Here is a 24,814-nt window from a genome sequence, read left to right on the forward strand (position 1 = left end):
TATATTGTTACATTCCGACAATAAGGGAGTAGTATTTGCAATTAATTGCTTGTCCTCCAGGTCTCTTCCGGTCATTTCACTTCTTAGATATTTAGTTTTGTTATGTTTAAAACTCAATATATGGCTAAAAGCTAAATATATTCCTGGATTTTCCAACATTATTGCTGATTCTCTGTCTCGCCAGCAGATGGACCGTTTTCGGATTGCAGCTCCCGGCGCGGATCTATTGGGCATTTCATGCCCTTCTCACCTGTGGAATCTGGTCTGACAAAGGTTTCTTCTGCTATTTTCTCTTCCTTGGCTCCTTCTACATGGCGCTCGTACCACGCCGCGTGGCGTATGTGGTCTTCCTTTTTTGTTGGCAGTGATATTCGTAAATTTTCTTTTTCTGAAAAAAACGTTTTGTCCTTTTTGGAATATTTATTTAATAGACAATTTTCTTATTCCCATATTCTCAAGTCTTTAGCTGGTATTTCGTTTTTCGCGAAATTGCACGGTCACCGCTCATGTATGGAAATTTTCTCAGTGAAATTGGCTTTGAAGGGTTATCGCAAGTCTAATATTACCCCTGATAGAAGGCTTGCTGTTTCCCTTTCATTGTTGGAAAATTTGTGTGTGGCCTCCAATACTGTTTGTTTTTCACATTATGAAGCTGTATTGTTGCAATGCGCTTTTTGCTTGTGCTTCTTCGGTGCATTTCGCATTTCGGAGCTGCTGGCGTCTAAATCATCTGCCATCGATGGTTTAAGATTCTCTGATGTTTCTGTTACCAGAGGTGTGCTTCGCGTTTTTTTGAGGCGAAGTAAAACGGATCAATTTGGTAAGGGGCATTGGATATCTCTGGGGCGATACGAAAATTCTAAAATTTGCGCTGTTCATCGGGTTGAGAGTTATTTGTTAGTCAGGCCTCTTCCATTTCTTCAATTTCTCATACATCAAAACGGTAGCCCACTGACGGTTTTTCAATTCAATTCTATTCTAAAAAAATGTTTGGTCCATTTGAATTTGGGCCATCTTCCGATTTCTGCTCATTCCTTCCGAATTGGCGCAGCTACCACTGCTGCTCAATTTGGTATGTCTGACGATTCTATTAGAAATACTGGTAGATGGCGTTCTTCTGCCTTCAAGTCATATGTCCGTCCTAATTCTTGTATTTAATTGCAGGTTCCCGCAAAATTATTTGGATCGTCGGACATTCGTTCGTTTTTTGGGCCCACAAGAGGGCAGAAGTTCGGGTTTATACTACAAATTTGGGTTTTCTTGGTCCTCTCCTGTCCACTGATTTTAAACCGTTAATTCACTCCCTTATATAGGGAATAACTGTCACTTCCAGGATTGAAATTCCTCCAATCAATACAGTAAATATTTTTTTTTTTTTTTTTTTTTTAAATACCAATAGCCTTTTAGCTTTAACTGACCAATCCTGTCATCTGTAATTTGACCAATAGCAATATTTATATTCTATACAGTACATTTTTTTACACACACATTTTTTTTTTTTTTTGGTCTTGCCACGGCCCCATACATGCATGGCAGGTACTATGACCCGCCATGCATTTCATTCATTTATTGCAAGGCTTATATATTTTTGGAAAATTGGATCCTGAAGAAGTTTGCAGAGTGGGCGAAAGGCGTTGATCCGTACCCTTTCCCTATTGGAACCATCCAAATCTTAAATGATTGTATCGCATAATTACATTTAATACATGCAGGAATTTTATTGTGTAACGTTGGTCTGTTATTTTAATTTTGTTACTTATTAAAATGTATGGCTTTCTAGTTGTTTGTTTTTTGTTTATCTAGGCACACCCAAATCACCAATTTCCAGTATCTTTCGAGACCTGGAATGTACCTCTATAATTTTCAGCACACAATGTTTCTTGAATGTTCACAAAAGTACCCATAACAGAGCATAAAGGGGAAAATAAGGGGCTGCAAGATCCAGTGTTTGATTCTGATATGGTTAAGTAAAAAGACTCCATCAGAAAAAAAAGACTGCTTTATAGTGCATGTATTTAAAGGCGAGACGGTCTAAAAGTCTGTGTTTAAGGTTGAATAATGGGCTGTTCTAACAGTCTATCCTTGCCACTACTTCCTGCCCCTACACATTCCATTTGATTCATCACTATGAATCCTCCTTAGCCAATAGGACAGTGTAAGAGGCAGGAAGGGGTGGGCAAGCCCTGCCCAGAACTGCAGGGTTTCAAGGGTCGATGTTGATACATGTTGACATTGCTATGTGCTGGCACTTTATACTCACAACATTTTTTCCCCCCTGACAGATTCTCAGACGAACTAAGTATAGTTAAAACAACTGGTTAAAATAAAATTGTGGGTACGCCTGCAGGATTAAAATAACTTGACACTAAATGTTCAAAATTGCACATAAACCTAATTATAATGAATTTTCTTTAATTTGACTTTTGTGTAGAGTTCTCATTCAATGGACATTTAACAAATAAAACTATACCTACAGCTGGCACCAGTAAAAATAGTTTAACACCCCATTGTGAGCCGTTGCAGGACAGACCCCGGTGCTGAACAATCAGCAGCTTCGCACCCAAGAGAGATGAATTCGGGCAATATTGTAAAGTATGTTTGTTCACTGTGTCCCTGGCTTTTTTCACATCTCTTACCAGTGTGATGCCTGCCCAGCAGTGTGAGGGAGGTCCTCACTGTTAGACATGGTATATTACCAGTGTATAGAGCCAAAAAAAAAATGTGGGGACAACTGCTTGCATATAGGTTTCTATAAATATATAAAACTAGTAAATAACAAATGCATTAGTAAAACAAAACCTGTCAGGCATGCTGTAAAAACAGCCACTAGGAGAAGCATTACTCGCTGCCCATTTTTATCGCGGTCATTGCAAACACTGCTGAACACAACCTATCAAGCCCACCTCCCCAGTGTCTGGGCATGCCTAGTAATTGGCACTCAGGCACTGAGCATTGCATTCTAAGAGAAGGGTGTTTCACATGGTCCCTCCCACCTTATGCCACCAGCACAGTTAATACCTTAAGCCATCCAGTTATAAACAGCCTGCAATGTTTTTGCCGTCTAAGCCCTACCCACAACAAGCTACACCTACAGTCTGCATTTTTTTCCTAGGAAAGATGAAAGCCTTGGTTCTGTACTATCCCTTGCAGACTAAGTTTACAAAGCTCCATAGAGGTTCAGAAGCCTGGGCTGTGTAAGTTCCTCTTTGCCTGTTTTATGCCTCAAATTACATTGAAAACCTGCAAAGCAAGTTTGAATCTGGTTGATGGCTATGAAAAACATCTATGTGTGATAAGCAGCAAGCAAAGTATTTCAGCATATTCAGAAGATATGGTCTAGGATCACCAGTGTACAGACAAAGTGAATGGGGAAGACTGGTGGACAACAGCAGTCTGTATAAAAACCTCATCTATTCAGCTGGTAAGTTGTTGTCTCTGTAGGCATCTCAAGGTTTAATCTTCAATTTCGACTGGAGTGTATATTTTACAGTACTAAACTGCTGTTAGATAATATCAGTGCTGTTGGCTTCTGCTCAGACCTCCAAGGCTATGATCTCTTGACATCCGACAGTTTTAGTAGTTCTATAACAGATGCTTAAAAACTAAACCACCTTTCGGTCAGTAAGAAAAATTGTTGGTTATTCCAAATGTGGCCTTTGGGGCCTGGTGGTGGACAGCACTGCATCGATTTTAAATGAATGCCATAAATTGTTTTTCATTTCTCATTCTAGTGTTGCAGCTATGACAGGCTGATGGGAAATAAACAGTACAACAGATCTCAGCTGCAATCTCTGAATAAGAAGAGCACAATAAACACCTTTGTGACTGGGAAACACAGACCGGAAGTCATTCATAATCATTACCGACAATGCAATCCATTGAACGTATTGAATGATTGCCACCTTCATGACATATCAAAAGAGAGAACAGCACTGACTAATTTTCCATTTTCAGTGAACCAGCTATAATTTAAAAATTAACAAAAAGCTTGCAGCTATAACTGTGCTATTGCTGCATGCCTGTATTTGTTTAGAAATGTCTATTTGTTATCAGCCATATGGCATATTTCTTTGGGCACAGCTAGACTGCAGACTGTTCACTGGGCTGTGACAGCACTTTCAGTAATATAGCAATGTGTTGCTTTCCCAATTGACAAACAGTTTACTACTACTCCATTTATCATAGTGTTGTGGCAGAGTGACTTTTTACTCACCATGCTCAGATGCAGGTGCAGGCCCCTTTATCTTCATCCCCCTCCCCTTGGGTTTCTGAACACACACTGGGAGTATAAATCCTTCAGCTTCCCTCCATCAGTAGCTCAGAACGGTCAAACCTGATAAGGCAGAGGGAGATGGACTAGTGATCTGCAAGCTAAGTGAGAGGCCCTCCACTGCCAGAACCAGCTTTCTGACACCTGGGCCAAAGTCTAGCATGCAGCTTCTCCAGAACATCCAGCTACTGAAGGAAGCCCATCCCCAAATTTCTACCAGAGAACCATTTTTAAGTGAGGTGGCCCTTTTTTTGGGCTTTGGATCTCTCTAGCTGTTGGCCTGTGTTACCAGTGCTATCCTGGACCTCACTGCGAGGAACTCCCTGTAGGAGGAAAATTGCAGGTAGCTATCTTCTGAACATATTTATTACAACCTGACTTTCTGATGTGAAAGATTCTTATAAAGGCTATTTTGCTATTCTATGGAGCCAATATTATCCTGACTAAGTCACAGAGACACGAATGGGAAGAGTCCATGTCTGTGCTTTTATAGCCTGTTTTTCATTATTCTGCAGCATATGCATGTTTTTTTTTTTTTTTTGCCATCCTGAACTTGTTTTGATTTTACGCTTCTAACTTTACGTCTGATTAGTACACTGCAAGTTACAATTATTCTGTGTCTGATCATTCAGCTGATTACCTATTCTGTCAAACTTATCTATGAACAGGATTCGTCATGTCAGACAATCGTGATGGAAGTGGTGCAACAGTAGCATCCAGCAGTACTACTCCTAAGGGAAGAAGGCAACCTATAGATCCTGCTATAATGACCATCCTGTTCCTGGCAGGATTCCTGGCCCAACAATAACCACCTCTCTCTGTCTAGATTAGTGTAGCACCCTATAGCTAGTGTGCTAGTTGTATATAGTTAGCTGTTAGTGTAGGTAAATTGGTTTGGCTGAGAGCCAGCACTGGGTTGAATCTGGGTCAGGGTTGCATGACTCAGGGAGCCTGGATGACTCAGCAAGAAGCATCTCTGGTGCCTTCCCCTGTTTTCTGGAACCTCAGAGAAGCTTCCAGATGTAGTGAGTGGAGGTAATGAGGATCTACTTGGCATGTTTATAAGGGTCCCAGCCAGTCCCCAGCAAGTGGGCTTGCAGAGGGCAAGCCACCTCATAAATAGGCATGAGTCATGCCATCGGGGGTAGTTGGGTGGAAGATGGAGTGCTGAGGATGCTGTTGGCGGCCCTTGAGGGTGCTCCCTAGTCTGCGGGAGGTGACAGCTTCTGAAGACGTCACACTTAATGACAAAAAACATCAAGCTGGAACGCACGCAGCCTCCTTTTTTTGTAACCGCATTGGAACGCTAGCCGCACATACACCAGGAAGTGGTGTGCTTTATTTGCGGTTTTACTTTGCTTAAACTTCCACTGTACCACCAACGTTTTTATTATGCGATTATTTTAATAAACTTTGGCAATTTTTAATATACTACACCATAAGGAGTCCGATTTTTGTGTCTCCACACACCTACCATTAGGACCACCCAGGAGTCCAGGACCACCCAGCAAGGACGAATGAGACAAAGATATGGACCACTGTCCTAAGCTTTTCTTGACCTCCTTTGCTGTATGGTAGTAGGGGGTCAACATCTTCCGGTGAGTTTGCATTTTTACCATATACCACAAGCACGGAGGGTGTCACCACCATTGCTCTGAATTGCACTCCACAGTGACTGGAAGATGGATAAAGACCAGTCCACTATTAGCACTTTGAAGAGACTCTTTACTTTTCTTTTTCTACATACCAGCAACCTATTCACTTGCACTTTATATGGACACTGTATGCATTTTTTGATAGCATTTTTTTGTTTGTTGTTTGCACTGCATAAGGACATTATTTGCACTTACCTTTGCACCTTTTATTAATATTTTTATGCACTATATATGGGCACTTGCAATATAGTTTTATGATGCATTTTACATGAATATCGTATGAATTTTATTTCTATTTATATATTACGGATGCACTTTAAGTTGATGTTCTACACATCCTAATTTGTTTCAATACTATGCACGTATTTGTTACGCACTTAGCATACTACGTACCACTTTCCTGCCCCATTACCTGGAGAAGGGTGGCACCTTTCCTTTATAACATTGAGGTTTTGCACTGCTAGTAATATTTATATTACATTTTCTTTTGCATGACTCAGGGAGCCTGGATGACTCAGCAAGCAGCATCTCTGGTGCCTTCCCCTGTTTTCTGGAACCTCAGAGAAGCTTCCAGATGTAGTGAGTGGAGGCTATGAGGATCTACTTGGCATGTTTATAAGGGTCCCAGCGTGTCCCCAGCAAGTGGGCTTGCAGAGGGCAGGCCAACTCATAAATTGGCATGAGTCATGCCATCGGGGGTAGTTGGGTGGAAGATGGAGTGCTGAGGAGGCTGTTGGTGGCCCTTGAGTGTGCCCCCTAGTCTGCAGGAGGTGACTTCAGGCTTGGGACTTGGGTGCTTTTGGGATCCTTTCCTAGAGGCACAGGAGCAAGTGAGAGGACAGCAGGTGCAGGTCAGCATGTCCAGCAGATCTCCTAAGAGTCAGCCGGGTGGGCTGGTGAGTGTCAGTCTGGAGGACTGTGGAGAAAGTATCAGTCTGGAGGAGGGTGGAGAAGTTAGCCTTTTGGGCTAGTGAAAGCTGCAGCCAAGTGGGTTAACAGTGCCTGAAGAGGTGGTGCTGGGACCAGTAGCCACAGGGATGTATGCTGAATACTGACTTTTTGCTACACATTTAAGAGGCCTTGGGTTCCTGCCTATATCAGGCGTTTGCTTTGATCTGACTGAGTGCCTTGTCAGATTCACTAACAGTGTGCCAGCAGAGTTCTGAAAGCAAGTCAGAGCTGGAGGAAGCAGAGGAGTGTATATAGACTGCATATAGGAAGAGTTGTATCTGAAGTGAAACCCTGAGGTGAAAGCTTTGCCCAATCAGGACACAGAATGCACTGTGCAGTGCTCAGTGTATTGCAGGGTGTTCCTTGGTGTGAACACTCTACAAATTCAGGTGTTCGGGGAGCAGCTGAACAGGCAAATGTTCAGCAGAAACTCATGCTCGAGCCGAACTGTTTGCCCATCCCTATTCATTACCAAATTTCATATGAATTACTTAGCACCACAAAAAGATACTTGGTTCTGTATTCTCTAAAAGGGCAGTACTGGGAGGTGGGTAGGAGGGGGAACCAAGGAATGGAGCTCAGAGGTGGATAGGGGCAGAGAAAATGGGTGGCTCAAAAAGGGGGAATTCCTGCACCTACTCTCTGAGAAAAAATCAGTTACTGCATATGCATATCAACAAGGAGTAAAGTCAGAAGTTGATATCTGCATACTTGCTTGGGGTCTGCAATTCAAACACACACAAACCAGAATTTCGATCAGTTCTGTCTGCTCAACAGCAGTCTATAGCTGTATTTACTTCTGTTACAGGAACATGCTGGAAAACTTTTGTTGATGAGCAGCTGCAGCCAACTTGTGAGTCCTGTTGTCAGAACACAATGCCCTTTACTCAGTGCTGGGACAAGGTCGTCTAGAGCCCAGGGCGAACATGCCAAATTGCGCCCCTCCCACCCCCAAGATGTGTGAGCATTATGTGTCAGCAAAATCCCCTCCCCCTCAAAAGAATTGAACACTAATCTGCATGCTTACCCCCTAAGCATAAATTCCCCCTCCTCCTAGAACTTATCCGCCTCCTATTAAATTCCCCTTCCCAGTATGAGTCTTTGCCCTCCCCCAGCTCAAATCCTCTCTTTCCCCATATAACCCCAGCACAAATCCACCCCCCCACCAAATTAATTCCCCCCTCCCAGCAAAAATTCTCTGCAATCCCCCATCTTAACACAACCACCCCCCCCCCCCCAAATTTTCCCTCCTAGCACAAATACCTCTAATCATCCCTGCTAGCACACCCCCCCCCCCTCCAAAAGAAGTCCCCTCCTAGCGCCATTCAACCCGCCAGAAATACCTTTTTTAGCACAAAGCCCCCAAAATTCCCTCTTTTAGCACAAATCTTCTTCCCCCATCCCCCCTTCCAACTCAAATCCAATCAAATCACCACACCTGGCACACCTCCCCAAATTTCCCCTCCTAGAACAATTCATATCCCCTGCCGCTCCCCAAATCTCCCCTCCCAACACAAATTCCCTCCCCCAACCTCCTTGTGGTGCCCCCCCACCTCACATGATACCACAGTGCCCAGGGCATCCGTCCCTCCTGCCCACCCCTTCTCCCAGCCCTGCCTTTACTCATGTGGTAGGTTTTCAGTGTGCAGCTTGTCTTGCAGTATCAATAGTGTAAAGCAGTGCGCAAAGAAAAAAAAAAAGATCACGATCATACTTACAGAGGTTGAATCAAAACTTTACTGAGGTAAACAGAAACCTGCACAGAGATGCAATCTCTGTGTGTACAGAAACACAATCAATACTGTAATGACACAGCAGAAACATGTTAAAAAGAAACAATCCTTAACATACTAATATAGTGCAGAGACACCTTTAGAACAACACACCATCTGATACACCAGAAACATGTCCATGTCCACAAAGACATATTAAGTTCCACATTTGTAGGCAGGTTGCCTACAGTTTATTAGTTAGGTTGTTGGCTGGCCCAGGCTAGGGAAGGGGTTAATGTGCTGCACATCTCTTCCTGGGCTTTTTGGACCCAGCCTATCTGCCCTGTAATATAAATAAGGGGGGGGCAGGTTCTGGAGCTTCGGCACATGCAGAAAAATGCCATGACTGCTGCACCTTGCAATTCATCGGAGGAGGGAGGTCAGAGACTTGCCAAGCTTTGGGGGAGCACCAGTCATGAATTACCACCTTGCTGAGGTATGCTTGGTCAGCCTAGTAGTGTTATTCTATTGCAAACATTCATGTTGAATTACAGTATCTCACAAAAGTGAGTACACCCCTCACAATTTTGTAAATATTTTATTATTGCTTTTCATGTGACAACACTGAAGAAATGACACTTTGCTGTAATGTAAAGTAGTGAGTGTACAGCTTGTATAACAGTGTAAATTTGCTGTCCCCTCTGTATAACTCAACACACAGCCATTAATGTCTAAACCACTGGCAACAAACGTGAGTACACTCCTAAGTAAAAGTGTCCAAATTGGGCCCAATTAGACATTTTCCATCCCTGGTGTCATTTGATTTGTTAGTGTTACAAGGTCCCAGGTGTGAATGGGGAGCAGGTGTGTAAAATTTGGTGTTATCGCTCTCACTCTCTCATACTGTTCACTGGAAGTTCAACATGGCACCTCATGGCAAAGAACTCTCTGAGGATCTGAAAAAATAATTGTTGCTCTACTTGAAGATGGCCTAGGCTATAAGAAGATTGCCAAGACCCTGAAACTGAGCTACAGCACGGTGGCCAAGACCATACAGTGGTTTAATAGGACAGGTTCCACTCAGAACAGGCCTTGCCATGGTTGACCAAAGAAGTTGAGTGCACGTGCTTAGCGTCATATCCAGAGGTTGTCTTTGGGAAGTAGATGTATAAGTGCTGCCAGCATTGCTGCAGAGGTTTAAGGGGTGGAGGGTCAGCCTATCAGTGCTCAGACCATACGCCGCACACTGCATCAAATTGGTCTGCATGGCTGTCGTCCCAGAAGGAAGCCTCTTTTAAGGATGATGCACAAGAAAGCCTGCAAACAGTTTACTGAAGACAAGCAGACTAAGGACATGGATTTCTGGAACCATGTCCTGCAGTCTGATGAGACCAAGATAAACTTATTTGGTTCAGATGGTGTCAAGCGTGTGTGGCGGCAACCAGGTGAGAAGTACAAAGACAAGTGTGTCTTGCCTACAGTCAAGCGGGGTGGGAGTGTCATGGTCTGGGGCTGCATGAGTGCTGCCGGCACTGGAGAGCTACAGTTCATTGAGGGAACCATGAATGCCAATATGTACTGTGACATACTGAAGCAGAGCATGATCCCCTCCCTTCGGAGACTGGGCCACAGGTCAGTACTCCAACCTGATAACAAACCCAAACACACCAACAAGACTACCACTGCCTTGCTAATGAAGCTGAGGGTAAAGGTGATGGACTGGCAAAGCATGTCTCCAGACCTAAACCCTATTGAGCATCCGTGGGGCATCCTCAAACGAAAGGTGGAGGAGCGCAAGGTCTCTAACATCCACCAGCTCCATGATGTTGTCATGGAGGAGTGGAAGTGGACTCCAGTGGAAATCTGTGAAGCTTTGGTGAACTCCATGCCCAAGAGGGTTAAGGCAGTGCTGGAAAATAATGGTGGCCACACAAAATATTGACACTTTGGACCCAATTTGGACATTGTCACATAGGGGTGTACTCACTTTTGTTGTCAGCGGTTTAGACATTAATGGCTGTGTGTTGAGTTTTTTTGAGGGGACAGCAAATTAACACTGTTATACAAGCTATACACTCCCTACTTTACATTGTAGCAAAGTGTCATTTCTTCAGTGTTGTCACATGAAAAGATATAATAAAATATTTACAAAAATGTGGGGGGTGTACTCACTTTTGTGAGATACTGTTTATCGCCAAATTGTTCAGTAAAGTTGCATTGTCTGGCCTGAAGTTATTCAAAGGGGTGGATGATGGCTTCAGGCATATGAAGAAACTAAGGGCAGTGGGGCACATGTGTAGCCACAATAAAAAGTCTACTCCACAATACAAGCAGAAGAAGGAGTGCAGTTGCTATGTATACCCAGGAAGTAGTGCAAGGTACATTGCAGCTAGTCATAAAGTGTGGTACTTGGCATGGCAGAGGGTTAACAAATGGACTCATGAGGTCCATGCTCCATGCATGGCGGGACTCCATTCTGCCATGGGGATTGAATTAGAAGAGGTACGCTGGACTGGCTGAGAGGGCATGGGCTCAGCAGCATTCCTCTTAAATGCAACATACATCAAGGTATGGTGTGTAGTGACACCGAACTGCACTTTTCAAAGGAATTCTGTAAACTTTTTACTGTACATTGTACAAGGATCATCTCTAAGTCAGGGAACTGAAATAATATTTGAATTTTACATGAGCGTGGCCCCTGTCTGGTCCTGGGCATTGATGAGCACGCTCCACGCAAACAGGTACCCCATGTGCACATCCACATAATGACACACCAGAAACATGTCCTTATCCACAGAGACATTTTAAGTACCATACTGACACACCAGAAACATGGCCAGAGAGACACATTCAGTACTAAACTGACACTTCAAAAACATGTCAGGATAGACACAGTCAATATCACACTGACACATGAAATATTTCCAAAGAGATACATTCGATATTGTACAGTGAGGGAAAAAAGTATTTGATCCCCTGCTGATTTTGTACGTTTGCCCACTGACAAAGAAATGGTCAGTCTATAATTTTTATGGTAAGTTTATTTTAACAGTGAGAGACAGAATAATAACAAAAAATCCAGAAAAACGCATTTCAAAAAATGTATAAATTAATTGGCATTTTGTGAAATAAGTATTTGCTCCCCTATCAATCAGCAACATTTCTGGCTCCCCAGGTGTCTTTTATACAGGTAATGAGCTTGAGATTAGGAGCACTCTCTTAAAGGGAGCGCTCCTAATCTCAGTTTGCTACCTGTATAAAAGACATCTTTCCACATAAACAATCTATTAATCAGAGTCCAATCTCTCCACCATGGCTAAGACTAAAGAGCTGTCCAAGGATTTCAGGGACAAGATTGTAGACCTATACAAGGCTATAATGGGCTACAAGACCATCACCAAGCAGCTAGGTGAGAGGGTGACAACAGTTGGTGTGATTATTCGCAAATGGAAGAAACGCAAAATAACTGTCAATCTCCCTCGCTCTGGGGTTCCATGCAAGATCTCACCTTGCAGAGTTTCAATGATCATAAAAGCGGTGAGGAATCAACCCAGAGGAATCATGGCAGAATTTTGTCAATGATCTCAAGCAGCTGGGACCATAGTCACCAAGAAAGCAATTGGTAACACTACACCAGGGATCTCCAAACTACGGCCCTCCAGATGTTGCAGAACTACATGTTCACTGAGGCATTGTAAAACTTTGACTTTCACAGACATGACTAGGAATGATGGGAATTGTAGTTCCTGAACAACTGGAGGGCCATAGTTTGAAGACCCTTGCATTACACCATGAAGGACTGAAATCCTGCAGCGCCCATCTGAATTTTGGTAATGATTATCTGAATGATTCAAAGGAGGACTGGTTAAAAGTGTCAGATTAGACCAAAATCGAGCTCTTTGGCATCAACTCAACTCGCCATGTTTGGAGGCAGGGGAATGCTGCCTATGACCCCAAGAACACTATCCCCAAACATGGAGGTGGAAACATTACGCTTTGGGGGTGTTTTTCTGCTAAGGGGACAGGGCAACTTCACGGCATTAAAGGGATGATGGAGGGGGCCATGTACCGTCAAATCTTGGATGAGATCCTTCTTCCCTCAGCCAGAGCATTGAAATTGGGTAGTAGATTGGTATTCCAGCATGACAATGACCCAAAACACATGGCCAAGGCAACAAAGAAGTGGCTCAAGAAGAAGCACAATAAGGTCTTGGAGTGGCCTAGTCAGTCTATAAACCTTAATCCCAAAATATGTGGAGGGAGCTGAAGGTTCGAGTTACCAAACATCAGCCTTGAAACCTTAATGACTTGGAGAGAATCTGCAAAGAGGAGTGGGACAAAATCCCTCCTAAAATGTGCGAAAATCTGGTGTTCAACTACAAGGAACTTCTGACCTCTGTGATTGCCAACAAGGGTTTTGCGACTAAGTACTAAGTTATGTTTTGCGAAGGGGTCAAATACTTATTTCACTCATTAAAATGCAAATCAATTTATAACTTTTATTAACCACTTTACCACCGGAGGATTTTGCTGTCTTACGTCTGGGCCACTTTTTGCGATTCGGCACTGTGCGACTTTAACTGACAATTGTGCGGTCGTGCGACGCCGTACCCAAACGAAATTTACGTCCTTTTTTTCCCACAAACAGAGATTTATTTTGATCACCTGTGCGATTTTTACTTTTTGCGCTATAAACAAAAAAAGTGACAATTTTGAAAAAATAACAATATTTTTCAAATTTTTTTTATATGAAATTCCCCCCCCCCCAAAAAATTAAAAAATCAAAATTTTTTTACATTTTTGGCCAATTTGTTTTCTGCTACCTATGTTTGGTAAAAAAAAAATCACAATAAGCGTATTTTGATGGTTTGCGCAAAAGTTATTGCGTTTACTAACTAAGGGAAAGATTTCTGTCATTTTTGGTGTTTTTTTTTTTAACGAGTAATGGCGGCGATCTGCGATTTTTTTTGCGGGACTGCGACATTGCAGCGGACAGATCGGACCCTTGACTGACATTTTTGACACTTTTGGGGGTACCAGTGACATTAATACAGTAATCAGTGCTATACATATGCACTATTACTGTAAAAATTACACTGGCAGGGAAGGGGTTAATTTTTATTGGTGATCAAGGGGTTAATGTATGCCTGGTGCTTACTGACGTGTGTGGGGGGAGGTGACTGTGACACAAGGACAGATCGCAGGTTCAGCTATGCTGAACCCTGCAATCTGACCCTGCCTGTCACTTAGGAGATCCGCCTGCTTGTGTTTACACAAACTCCAAACTTGATTCCCCGACGATCGGGGAAGAGCAGCGGCGATCGCCGCCGCTCCTCCCCTGGTCCGACTCCCGCTGTGACTGAATACAGAGGGAGCGAGCCTCCGGCGGCGTGCGCGCCGCCGAGAGAGGGGAATGTCTGATGACGTAGGTCTACGTCCGTCTACGTCGCCAGATGTTATCGAGCCACTTTGCCGCAGTAGAGCTCTAGTGAGCAGTGCGGAAGTGGTAAAATGCGTTTTTCTGGATTTTTTTTTTTTTGTTATTCTGTCTCTCACTGTTAAAATAAAACTACCATTAAAACTTTAGACTCATCATGTCACCATTTCTTGTCAGTGGGCAAACATATAAAATCAGTAGGGGAACAAAACTTTTTTTCCCTTACTGTACCAACAGAAACAGACAAAATCAATGCAGTACTAAGATTGGTGGCTGACTTATTTTTTTCCAATGAGTCACAAGGCATTACTTATTTGTTTATTTTAAATGTAACATGTTGATATTTATTTTGGTTTAATTCTAAAGTTTATAATCAGCTATCATAAAAAAAATCCTAATTATTATTTATAGGTTCATACGTACAATAAATATGAATGTCCACATCAAATAGTTGCTACAACTCTTATTTTTATTATTAAAGTTACAGACCTCAGACAAATGACCCCAGCCCAGCAGGCACACACAGCTGGCTTTCATGGAGGCACCATCTGTGTTGTGAAGTCAGGCCTGGGAAACATACTCCATCACTCCCCAGTGGCACATTGTTCACTGTTGACACTGCATGGCAGACTGCACAGTGCAACCCTATAGGTAAATAACAGTGACAGGCAGGGATGTCAGATCAAACAGCGACCATGGCACTCTGGGCAACAGTCTAGGTAGTCTAGTGTGAAATCTGGCCCTGAGAGCCTCTCAGAAGATGCCAGGGCCCCTAGCTTGTATCTTCATCTACCACTCCATCTTATTGTGGAGACAATTCATGCACAGAGACAGCAATAAAGCCCAAGAACTGGGATTTACATTTCAGTACTAAGTACTATTTGTCAAATTAATTTTTCTAAACATCACTAGTTTAACAATTTATAAACTAATGTTTTATATAATGTTTTAATATTTGTATATGATCTTTATTTTACAAATAGGCATTTTATATTGTTTGCATGCATGCTGAGTTTTTTATTAGGAAATGCTTTGCCCTTGATGACTGCTTCGACCAATAGAAAACCTTATCACTAAAAGTGAGGGGGAGTGGGGACTACAGCTGTGTATGAATACTGATATCTTTCTATTTAGGTGACAATACAGGATATTAACTGCATAGCAAAAACAGAAAAGACTGGTAGGTAGGTGGCCTGTCACCTCTCATTTGCCACTTGCTTGCTGCAAGCAGTAAATATGAAAATTTAATTGCAATATTTAATTTTTACCTGTTTAGACTGCTAATGTCTGGAACACACTAGTAGTTTTTTCTTTCGAAAAAAAACAAAAACTGAAGAGCTCAGGAGGAACCGCTGTACTAACAATCTGATGTTAGAACAGCAATCTCCCCTGCTGAGCTATTGTGTTATGATGGGGGGGGGGGGGGGAGTCGAGTCAGAACACGCTGGTCAGCGCTCTCAGCCATTGGCTAAGACTGAGAGTGCTGATCGGGTCCTAATCGGCAGACCTTTTTCCATCATGCCCCTTTGACAGAAGCCAGCCAATGTTAGCCGGTTTCTATTGGACCGGCCGATACCATCTGATACTTGGCCCATGTGTACGGCCCTAAAAGAGGCAACTATTTCTAAAGCCCCGTACACAGGTACCGATTGTCGGCCGTAAATATTCGGCCGGCGACCGATCGGCCGATTGTAGGCTTGTTAGTATGATGCTTTTGACAGCCGACAGCGCATTTTCGGCCGAACAGAATCTGTCGTGCAAGCATTAAAATTTTTGTTGGCCAACTCCAGAACGGCCGATTGTTCGCTAGTCAGTACAGATTTCGGCTGACAGACAGCAGATTTGCAAGACTGGGCATGCTCAGAAAAGAAAAAAGACAAGGAAAGTTAACCATCACATGACATCACTTCTGCAGTCGGCTGTTGTTGGCCGACAAAATTCGTGTGCAGTCTTCTGCAGTTTTCAACAGACACGACAGCCCTGGACAAAAGACGGCCGATCGTTCGGCCGACGATCGGTACGTGTGTACGGGGCATAAGTATCCTAAAAGTTTCAGTATTACTGTGTTGTTTGTAGAGTATGTCATCTGGTAGATTACAGAATGCACACAAACACAAAAGAGCAGTGCACAATTAATAAGCTAACTATGCCATTCAGAATTTATTGTGCTATACTGTGTTTGCAAAAGATTGTACACACTATCTATGCGGTAATAACAATTGTACTGAGCTAATTACTATTACTGTAGTGTACATGACTGTACAATACTGCTTTTGTTCAAGATACTGTACTGTACACAAAAGCTACTCTCATATAAAGACTGCAGTGCTGTCACGTACATGATCCAAGACTGAAATGATGAGGTAGGCTTCTTTTGTATCTCCAGCCCGGTCCCTCTGAAGGTGGAACAGAGGGTACCGAGAGACAGGAGGAACACGAGTGCCTGCAGGTGTTGATAGGAGTTCTTACAGCAGGAGATGCAGACCCTGATAGGCTGGCAGAACATCAGGTTAGGAACAGTAGATGTGCATAAGATCCAGCTAAATTTAAAGGGGCACTCCACACAGGCTGTGGGTTCTAGATGAGAGGCTTGTCAGAGCTCCCAGCAGGATTGAGGCAGGAACTTGCTGTGATGAGCAGAGCTGGTACAGAAGACAACTGGATCTGGTGACAGAACAGAAGCAGGAACAAAGTTCAGGTCAGAGGCAAGCCGGGTCAGTAACAAGCAGTAATAGCAGGACACAGGGGACAGCTGAATGACCAGTCATTAATGGAGCATGAGCAGGAGCCCCTTTAAATAGTCTATCTGGCGCTAACATGCATTGACTGTGCACCCGTGCTTGTGTGCGCACGCCCGCCCGCCCCTGCGCATTTATGGAGAACAGCCTGACTGTCCTTCAATGATCAGGCTTCTGCTGAAATGCCCCCCCTGCACAGCCATTTATTGGAAAGATCAGTGTACTGCTGTTTCTTTTCCCAGTCCTATCACAGCAAAAAGGGTCTTTAATATATAAAGTACCGTATTTTTCGCCGTATAAGACGCACTTTTTCTTCCCCAAAACTGGGGAAAAGTTGGTGCGTCTAATACGACAAATACACATTTTGCCTGCATTAAAACTGCCCCTAACTTTGTGTGGCGCTTGCTCGCAGTCCTCTTTTTATGCTGTGTGTGCTGCAGGCTGGATTTGTGGCATGTACTGTGGGCTGTGGAGACTTCTCTGACCCTCCCTGCACGGCCAGGCTGTGTGTGTTAAGGCTTCCCTCTTCCTCCTATAGCGCGCCTTGCCCCCCCCTCCCGACAGTCTAACCACGTGCTGCCCGGGCCCCATGTCAACATTCTGCTGAGCTTACCAGTACCTTACCCTCCATCAGTGCGGGCTGTGCCTCCTCATGTCTCCCCGGGCAGTCTCACTCCTTGCTGGGCAGTGTGGGCACAATTGCGCCGCTTCTGTGCATATCTCCCGGGCACTGTATCAATCTATGCTGCCCTGAAATGTCCGCACGTCTGCCCCTCCTGCTCCATACGCTCCGTTTCCTCCGGCCAATGTTTACTGTGTGCTGTCCGTGCTCTGCTCCGCCCCGCTCCTACTTGATTTGATGCCCGTGATTGATGGGCAGAAGAATTGATCCGCCAAAGCTCCGCCCCCTGAATCCCGGGGAGAAGACACCGCCCTCCCACCTCATACAGTTAACTTTATACAGTTGCTATAAAATATTTTACTACAGTATTTGGTTCAGAATCTTTTTTTTCTACATTTTCCTCCATTAAAATTGGGTGCGTCTTATATGGCGAAAAATACGGTATACAGTATATATATATATATATACAGTATATATATATATATATATATATATATATATATATATATATATATATATATATGTATATATATATATATATATATATATATATATATATATATATATATATATAAGATAAAGACCATTTTTTGCTGGGAAAGGACTGGGTGGAGAAACAGCACAAGTGTATATATATATATATATGAACACAACTGTATTCACAACTGTATTTTTTCCTAAAAAGGCTTGGATTGGGCCTTTCTACCTGTGGGTAAAACCCTTGTGTGGCTTTTACACTGTTAGTATTACTTTGTGCTGAAGATAAATTAACTTTCACTTTTTGCTGGAGCCAGCCTGCAGCATACAGATCTACAAAGGTCATGTTTGGGTATCTCAATTAAAACGAGAGGTCCCCAATTCGCCTGTCTTGCGAAAAGGCAAGGAATGATAACACATACTGGCAATACAGAAAGTATAAGGTATGTAGCGCCAAAGGATAAATACTGTACAATAAATTCAAGTGAATATCAAATGACAAAATATATATATGTGAATAAATAAATAAATATAAATATGTATCACAATAAAAGTGCTCAGCATTACCCCTGGTAAAGAAGTTGTGGTTTCGACGTAACGCATAGAGGGGAGGAGCCTGCACACGCTGTAGCACCCATTATCGCTGTCCATGCCTGCACTGGCTGAGTGCCAGTCCATGTGAGTGTTTTGCTGTATTTTTACCCCAATAAAGTAGTTGTTACAGAGAGCACTAGATCACTGTGTTTATTTTATACATGTACCTAATCGTGACGGTGGAGAGATGATTATGAGGAGGTGACAACCCTATCCCCTTCACTGTGTCAGTGACACTGCGGATCTGGCAATTATATCCTACCTGAAGTACCTTCATCCAGAGGGAGGAGAGGAGGAAATAACCTATCCATACCTAACAGCACCTGTGTGTGCAAAAAGCGGGTTTGGCTCATTATAATATATGTAAAAACAGGTGCGCTAAACATATAAGTTATCACTCTCAAGTGAAAACACAAATGTGTGTTAAAATCAAAAACCAAAGGTTAATGATAAACATGCAGTGAACAGATGAATGTATAAATGATCTAAAAAATCACTAAACAATGTAGTAAAAATTAAAACAAGGTGAAAAGATTCCAAGTGAAAAAATATACAGTCCAAAAGGAATAAAGTGATTAATGTCTGTGCAATTCCAAGTGATACAGGTGAGTAGAAGTTCAGATGTCATGCCTGCCTCCAAAGACGCCCAAAAAATGCCCAATAAACGCCTGAAACAAAAACGCCCAGGTGGGAAAGGAGCGGAACCCCATCCCTGCGCTAATAAAAATTGATCTTTTTTTTCTGGTTCTGGACATGCTACAGAGCTGAAACTTCACAGGTACACTTTTTCGACCTGCATATTAAAATAGAATGACTATCAAATATGAAGACAATTCATAAATAAAAATGGGGATTTGGTCCCACCATATGGCCATATTGTGCTCAAGCCCACCACTACGTCAAAGTACCCCATTGTCAGTGGGTCCTACACTATGCATAAAAAAGGATGAATCCAGCCTCTCTAACCCTTGACGTAGTGGTGAGCTTCAGCATGATATGGCCATATGGTGGGACCAAATCCCCATTTTTATTTATGGATTGTCTTCATATTTGATAGTCATTTCTTTTGCATGTGTGCGCTATTCTTTTTTAATATGCATGTCGCTTGGTTCATAGCTGCACCAGCTTTAGAAATACATGTTCAGGGTTTGCTCCCCCAACTTTTTACACTTTTTAGACCCCCCAGACACTAAATCCAAAGAAATCTCTTTTTTCTTTTTTCAATAATTCTTTCAACAATTGTCTCTCTATCAAAAATGACAATTTTTAAGAACTTTTTTTGTGTGATTAATAGTCCCTGGGGCATGAACCAGAACCCTAGGCACTTTTTAGGGGCATTTATTGGGTTTTAGGGCTTCAAAATTGTGTTTTTTTGATTCCATTTTTATATATATATATATATATATATATATATATATATATATATATATATATATATATATATACACACACATATATATATATATATACCCCTATACAGAAGTTCAGATGTCATGCCTGCCTCCAAAGACGCCCAAAAAATGCCCAATAAATGCCTGAAACAAAAACGCCGAGGTGTGAAAGGAGCGGAACCCTATCCCTGCGCTACTGAAATTATTTCAGTAGCGCAGGGATGGGGTTCCGCTCTTTTCACACCTATATGTGTGTATGTGTACATATACATATATGTGTGTGTGTATATATACCCCTACACAGAGGTTCAAATGTCATGCCTGCCTCCAAAGACGTGCACAAAAAAGCCCAATAAACGCCTGAAACAAAAACGCCCAGGTGTGAAAGGAGCGGAACCCCATCCCTGCTTTACTAATAATTGTAAGAAAAATTATCTTTTTCTTCTGGCGGTCACCCTGACATGGATGAGTTCGGTCACCCTGGCATAGCAGTCATATATATAGTATATAGTACATATATATAGTATATATATATACACTACGGTCACCCTGACACTTAACACTTTCCCTACAGAAACTAGATTATAGAATCTAACTGTAGTAGTATATAGTACCCTAACTACACTGCATATCCCTTTCCTCACACTAATAATTGCTAAATGACACTGGAGCAGCAGGAGTAACAGAATTGCTTCCACTCTCTTCCACAGCCTCTCTATTACAGTGCTAGAGATTTGGCAGGGCTATGTTATATACTGGGGGGCGTATTCACTACTGATTGGCCTCTGGACCCCCTAGTCACTCCAATCACATTCCTAGCAGACTCCTGCCCCCTCAATTGGCTTTTACTCATGTTTCTGGTCCAATCACAGGCTTTTAAAGCCCAGTTCCTGTCCCATTGCATTTTGGGCGGTTCTGGTGCCGAATTCAGCCGAATTTCAAACAGTCAATGTTCGGGTCGAACAGATGGTTGACCCAGACCATTCGATCATCCCTAATCAGGTGCACTGGTACATATTGGTGCTTCCTGGGTCCGTGGAACGTACTGCGGTACAGTCATGATGTCCCTTACCAGATGTGATGTTCAGACGTTAGGCGACATGTTTGCATAGCATGTGCTCCCTCTGCAGGACATGGCTCTATATACCAATCGGGAACCCCCAGGATAGTAATGCAGAGGACCTTGCTAACAGTGCTACATGCTTGTGATTTTATTACTTTTGTAAGTAATACTCTTTTTAACCGCCATTACACTCATCACATGCTACACTTAGATGGTGCTTGTCTTCTCTTCCCAGTTATGGGTGGGCAACTGGGGATTAGAGAAAATAAATACCTAATTTGACATGTTCAATAGTTTACCTAGGCTATAGCAAAAATCATTGGAACCTGAAAATCAGGATTGGAGCTGCTAAAAGCTTGCCCCTTTAGTTTTTTTTTCTCTATTTAATGACTTGCTTGTGTGCAGAATACAATTATTTTGTAGCAAAGTAGATTTATTAGAGATTGGAAGGTGTGTTAACAAGACAAGACAAGGCAATGGTGGTGGAACCCTTCTACACCTTAACACTAAATTTCTTTTTTTTGGCATTTATCAATAGGTGGTGGAATTACATCAGGCAGGAGTTCTATTTCCTGATTTATTCTGTGATATTTGGTGTTTATTTAGTGTAGATTAGTGGTGTTACCCTCTGAGTTTTGGTAATGACATTTTGATTTGGATTAATGATGTTGGTACACATGTTACATTTTTGTGGTGAAAATTATGATCATTTGGAAATACTAAACAACACACAAAATTGTTACTCATTTTAAATTTGCATCAGCCATGGTATTGTGTGTGGTTTGTGAAGACAGCTGTGGGAGTTTTGGTTTAGATGTGTGTGAGATGGAGAGCAACAAGTGCATTGTCTACCATTTATTTATCAGATGTCAAACAGCTTAGTTTCTGAGCATGGCAGTTTAACCAGAGATATGCCTCAAATGGCAAAGTGGCTGAGCATGCTCAGTGTAACAAAAGATATTTCACAAATGGCAAAGTCCCTGGGCATACACAATGCACATGGCAGTATATACACAAATTGAGTATATACACAATGTGAGTACACCCTTCACATTTTTGTAAATATTTTATTATATCTGTTATATTCTCCGTGTTGTGAGAGACACAGGACTCTGGTCTGGAACAACGGTTGTTTATTCAGGACTCACTGTACAGCATTACAGGACAGCTCTGCATATCAATACATCTCTACATGTGTCTAAAGATGGCCACTCTGCCCCTTGACCCTTGTCATCACTCCTGGGTGGAGCCAGCCTTAAAGTGACAGTACATGTGAAACCCTTCAGGTATAACACCTTCCATCCATACCTAAAAAAAAAACAAAAAACAAAAAAAAAAAAAAACAACAAAACGAGAACAGGCATAAAACAGTAACTCATAATTGTCCAATACAGTCCTCCAACTCAGGAGATTTACATGGTTTCTTCCACGTCCGGATGTGAGAACAACTTCCAGGGAAGCTCCGGGGGGAAAATGGCAGCGGATCACTTTCGGCGGGCCCGTCGAAAGTCTCGTAACCGGTCTTGCATTTGAAACCGGTCAGGAGGGCGACAGTGTCGTTGAGGACGGGCACCCAGCGACTCGGGGCTGGAGGAAGCAGGGCTGGCCGGAATGGACACCGGCGGGGCCAAGAGGGGATTCCCTAGCTCAGAGGGTGAGCAGACCTCTGGACCAGGGCTGGAGGGCTCTGTTGGAGCTGAGTTCAAAAGTTCAGAGTCTCCCCAAGCATCAGTCTCAATGCCTCCTGATCCGGTAGGAGCAGATCCTTGAGACACTGGAGGTGCAGCCGATGTCAGGGATTCGGGCAGCTGGGAACGAGAACGCAATTGGTCCACATGCCTTCTGCAAATGGAACCATCTTCCAGGCAGACCCTATACATTTTGGGTCCCAAAGTCTCTGCGACGATAGCAGGAAGCCAACGAGTGTTGGAAGCGCCATAAGATCGGGCCCATACCTTTTGCTGGGCTGTAAACCGGGGAATCTCGTCGTGTTCGACCCTCTTGTCTTGGGACTGCCGTACATGTTCCTGGACCGTTTGAGGGCGGAGCATATCCAAAACAGTCCATGGCTGCCGACCCAAAAGAAGTTCAGCTGGAGTTTTCCCAGTGGTTGCATGTGGTGTGGTTCTGTAAGCAGAAAGGAAGGAGTCCAGCTGCTGGGGTGACAGGGACTGTTGTTTACTTGTAGCCACAGTAGCTTTGAAATAGCGTTTGAAGGTCTGTACAAACCTTTCTGCTTGACCATTTGTAGCCGGGTGGTAAGGTGCGGTCAACTTGTGTTTGATGTTGTGGGCAGTCAGGAAACCCTGAAACTCCTGGCTTGTGAATTGTGCACCGTTGTCTGTGACAATTTCTCTGGGGTATCCAAACGTAGCAGCGAGATGTAACAGTATGGAAATCGTCGCCTTAGTCGTTGGCTGAGTAACAGGAACGACCTCAGGCCACTTTGAATGGGCATCAATAATGATCAAAAAGGTGTGTCCTCTGATCGGGCCTGCAAAGTCCAAGTGTAGGCGAAACCAGGGAACCGTGGGCCAAGTCCAGGGCTGGACGCACCCTCGAGGAGGGTCTCTCGCAGTTTGTGCACATCCAGCACACGCATTCACATATGTCGTGATATCGGAGTCGAGGTTTGGCCACCACACATAGCCTCGGGCCTTTTGTTTCATACGTGTGCCCCCGGGATGACCAGTATGTAGCAATTCCAGAATGTGTCTCCGGAGGGTCTGTGGAACGATCACTCGGTCTCCCCATAAAACACAGTTGCCAGACACAGTTAATTCCAGACGCCTACGGAAGTAAGGCTCATAATCCTGTGTGACAGTTGCAGGCCAACCGTACCGTACCCAGGAGAGTATTGTCTTAAGGAAGGTATCCTTGGCTGTATGGGCTGCTACTTCCCCGGAAGACAGAAAGGACAGGCTAGTGTAACGACAACTCTTGACAGGTGGAGAAGAGTCTGTTAATGTCCTTGTCAGACGGGACATGGCGTCTGCATTAGCGTTGGCATCATGGCTGCGATACTGGATTTTGTAGCTATATGCTCCCAAGAATAGGGCATAGCGTTGAAGACGGGCTGCAGTCGTCTGGGAGATGCCTTTGTCAGGGCTAAAGATCTGAAGGAGTGGTTTATGATCAGTCAGTATGGTGAATTCCCTACCATACAGGTAAAGATGAAACTTCTTAATTGCCCATATGAGCGCCAGAGCCTCTTTGTCAATGTGAGAGTAATTGCTTTCTGCTTTTGTCAAGGACCTGGAGGCGAATGCCACAGGTTTCTCTGACCCATCTGGTAAAACGTGAGATAGTACAGCCCCTAGACCATAGGGTGAGGCATCACAAGCCAAGGTGAGAGGCCTTTGGAGGTCATAGTGCACGAGCATGCGTGACGCCAACAGCTTTCGCTTAGAAACTTCAAAAGCACGTTGGCATGCAGCCGATGTCAGGGATTCGGGCAGCTGGGAACGAGAACGCAATTGGTCCACATGCCTTCTGCAAATGGAACCATCTTCCAGGCAGACCCTATACATTTTGGGTCCCAAAGTCTCTGCGACGATAGCAGGAAGCCAACGAGTGTTGGAAGCGCCATAAGATCGGGCCCATACCTTTTGCTGGGCTGTAAACCGGGGAATCTCGTCGTGTTCGACCCTCTTGTCTTGGGACTGCCGTACATGTTCCTGGACCGTTTGAGGGCGGAGCATATCCAAAACAGTCCATGGCTGCCGACCCAAAAGAAGTTCAGCTGGAGTTTTCCCAGTGGTTGCATGTGGTGTGGTTCTGTAAGCAGAAAGGAAGGAGTCCAGCTGCTGGGGTGACAGGGACTGTTGTTTACTTGTAGCCACAGTAGCTTTGAAATAGCGTTTGAAGGTCTGTACAAACCTTTCTGCTTGACCATTTGTAGCCG

Source organism: Pelophylax lessonae (genome assembly GCF_965119305.1).
Source record: "Pelophylax lessonae genome assembly, chromosome: 4".
In the NCBI taxonomy this organism is placed as follows: domain Eukaryota; kingdom Metazoa; phylum Chordata; class Amphibia; order Anura; family Ranidae; genus Pelophylax; species Pelophylax lessonae.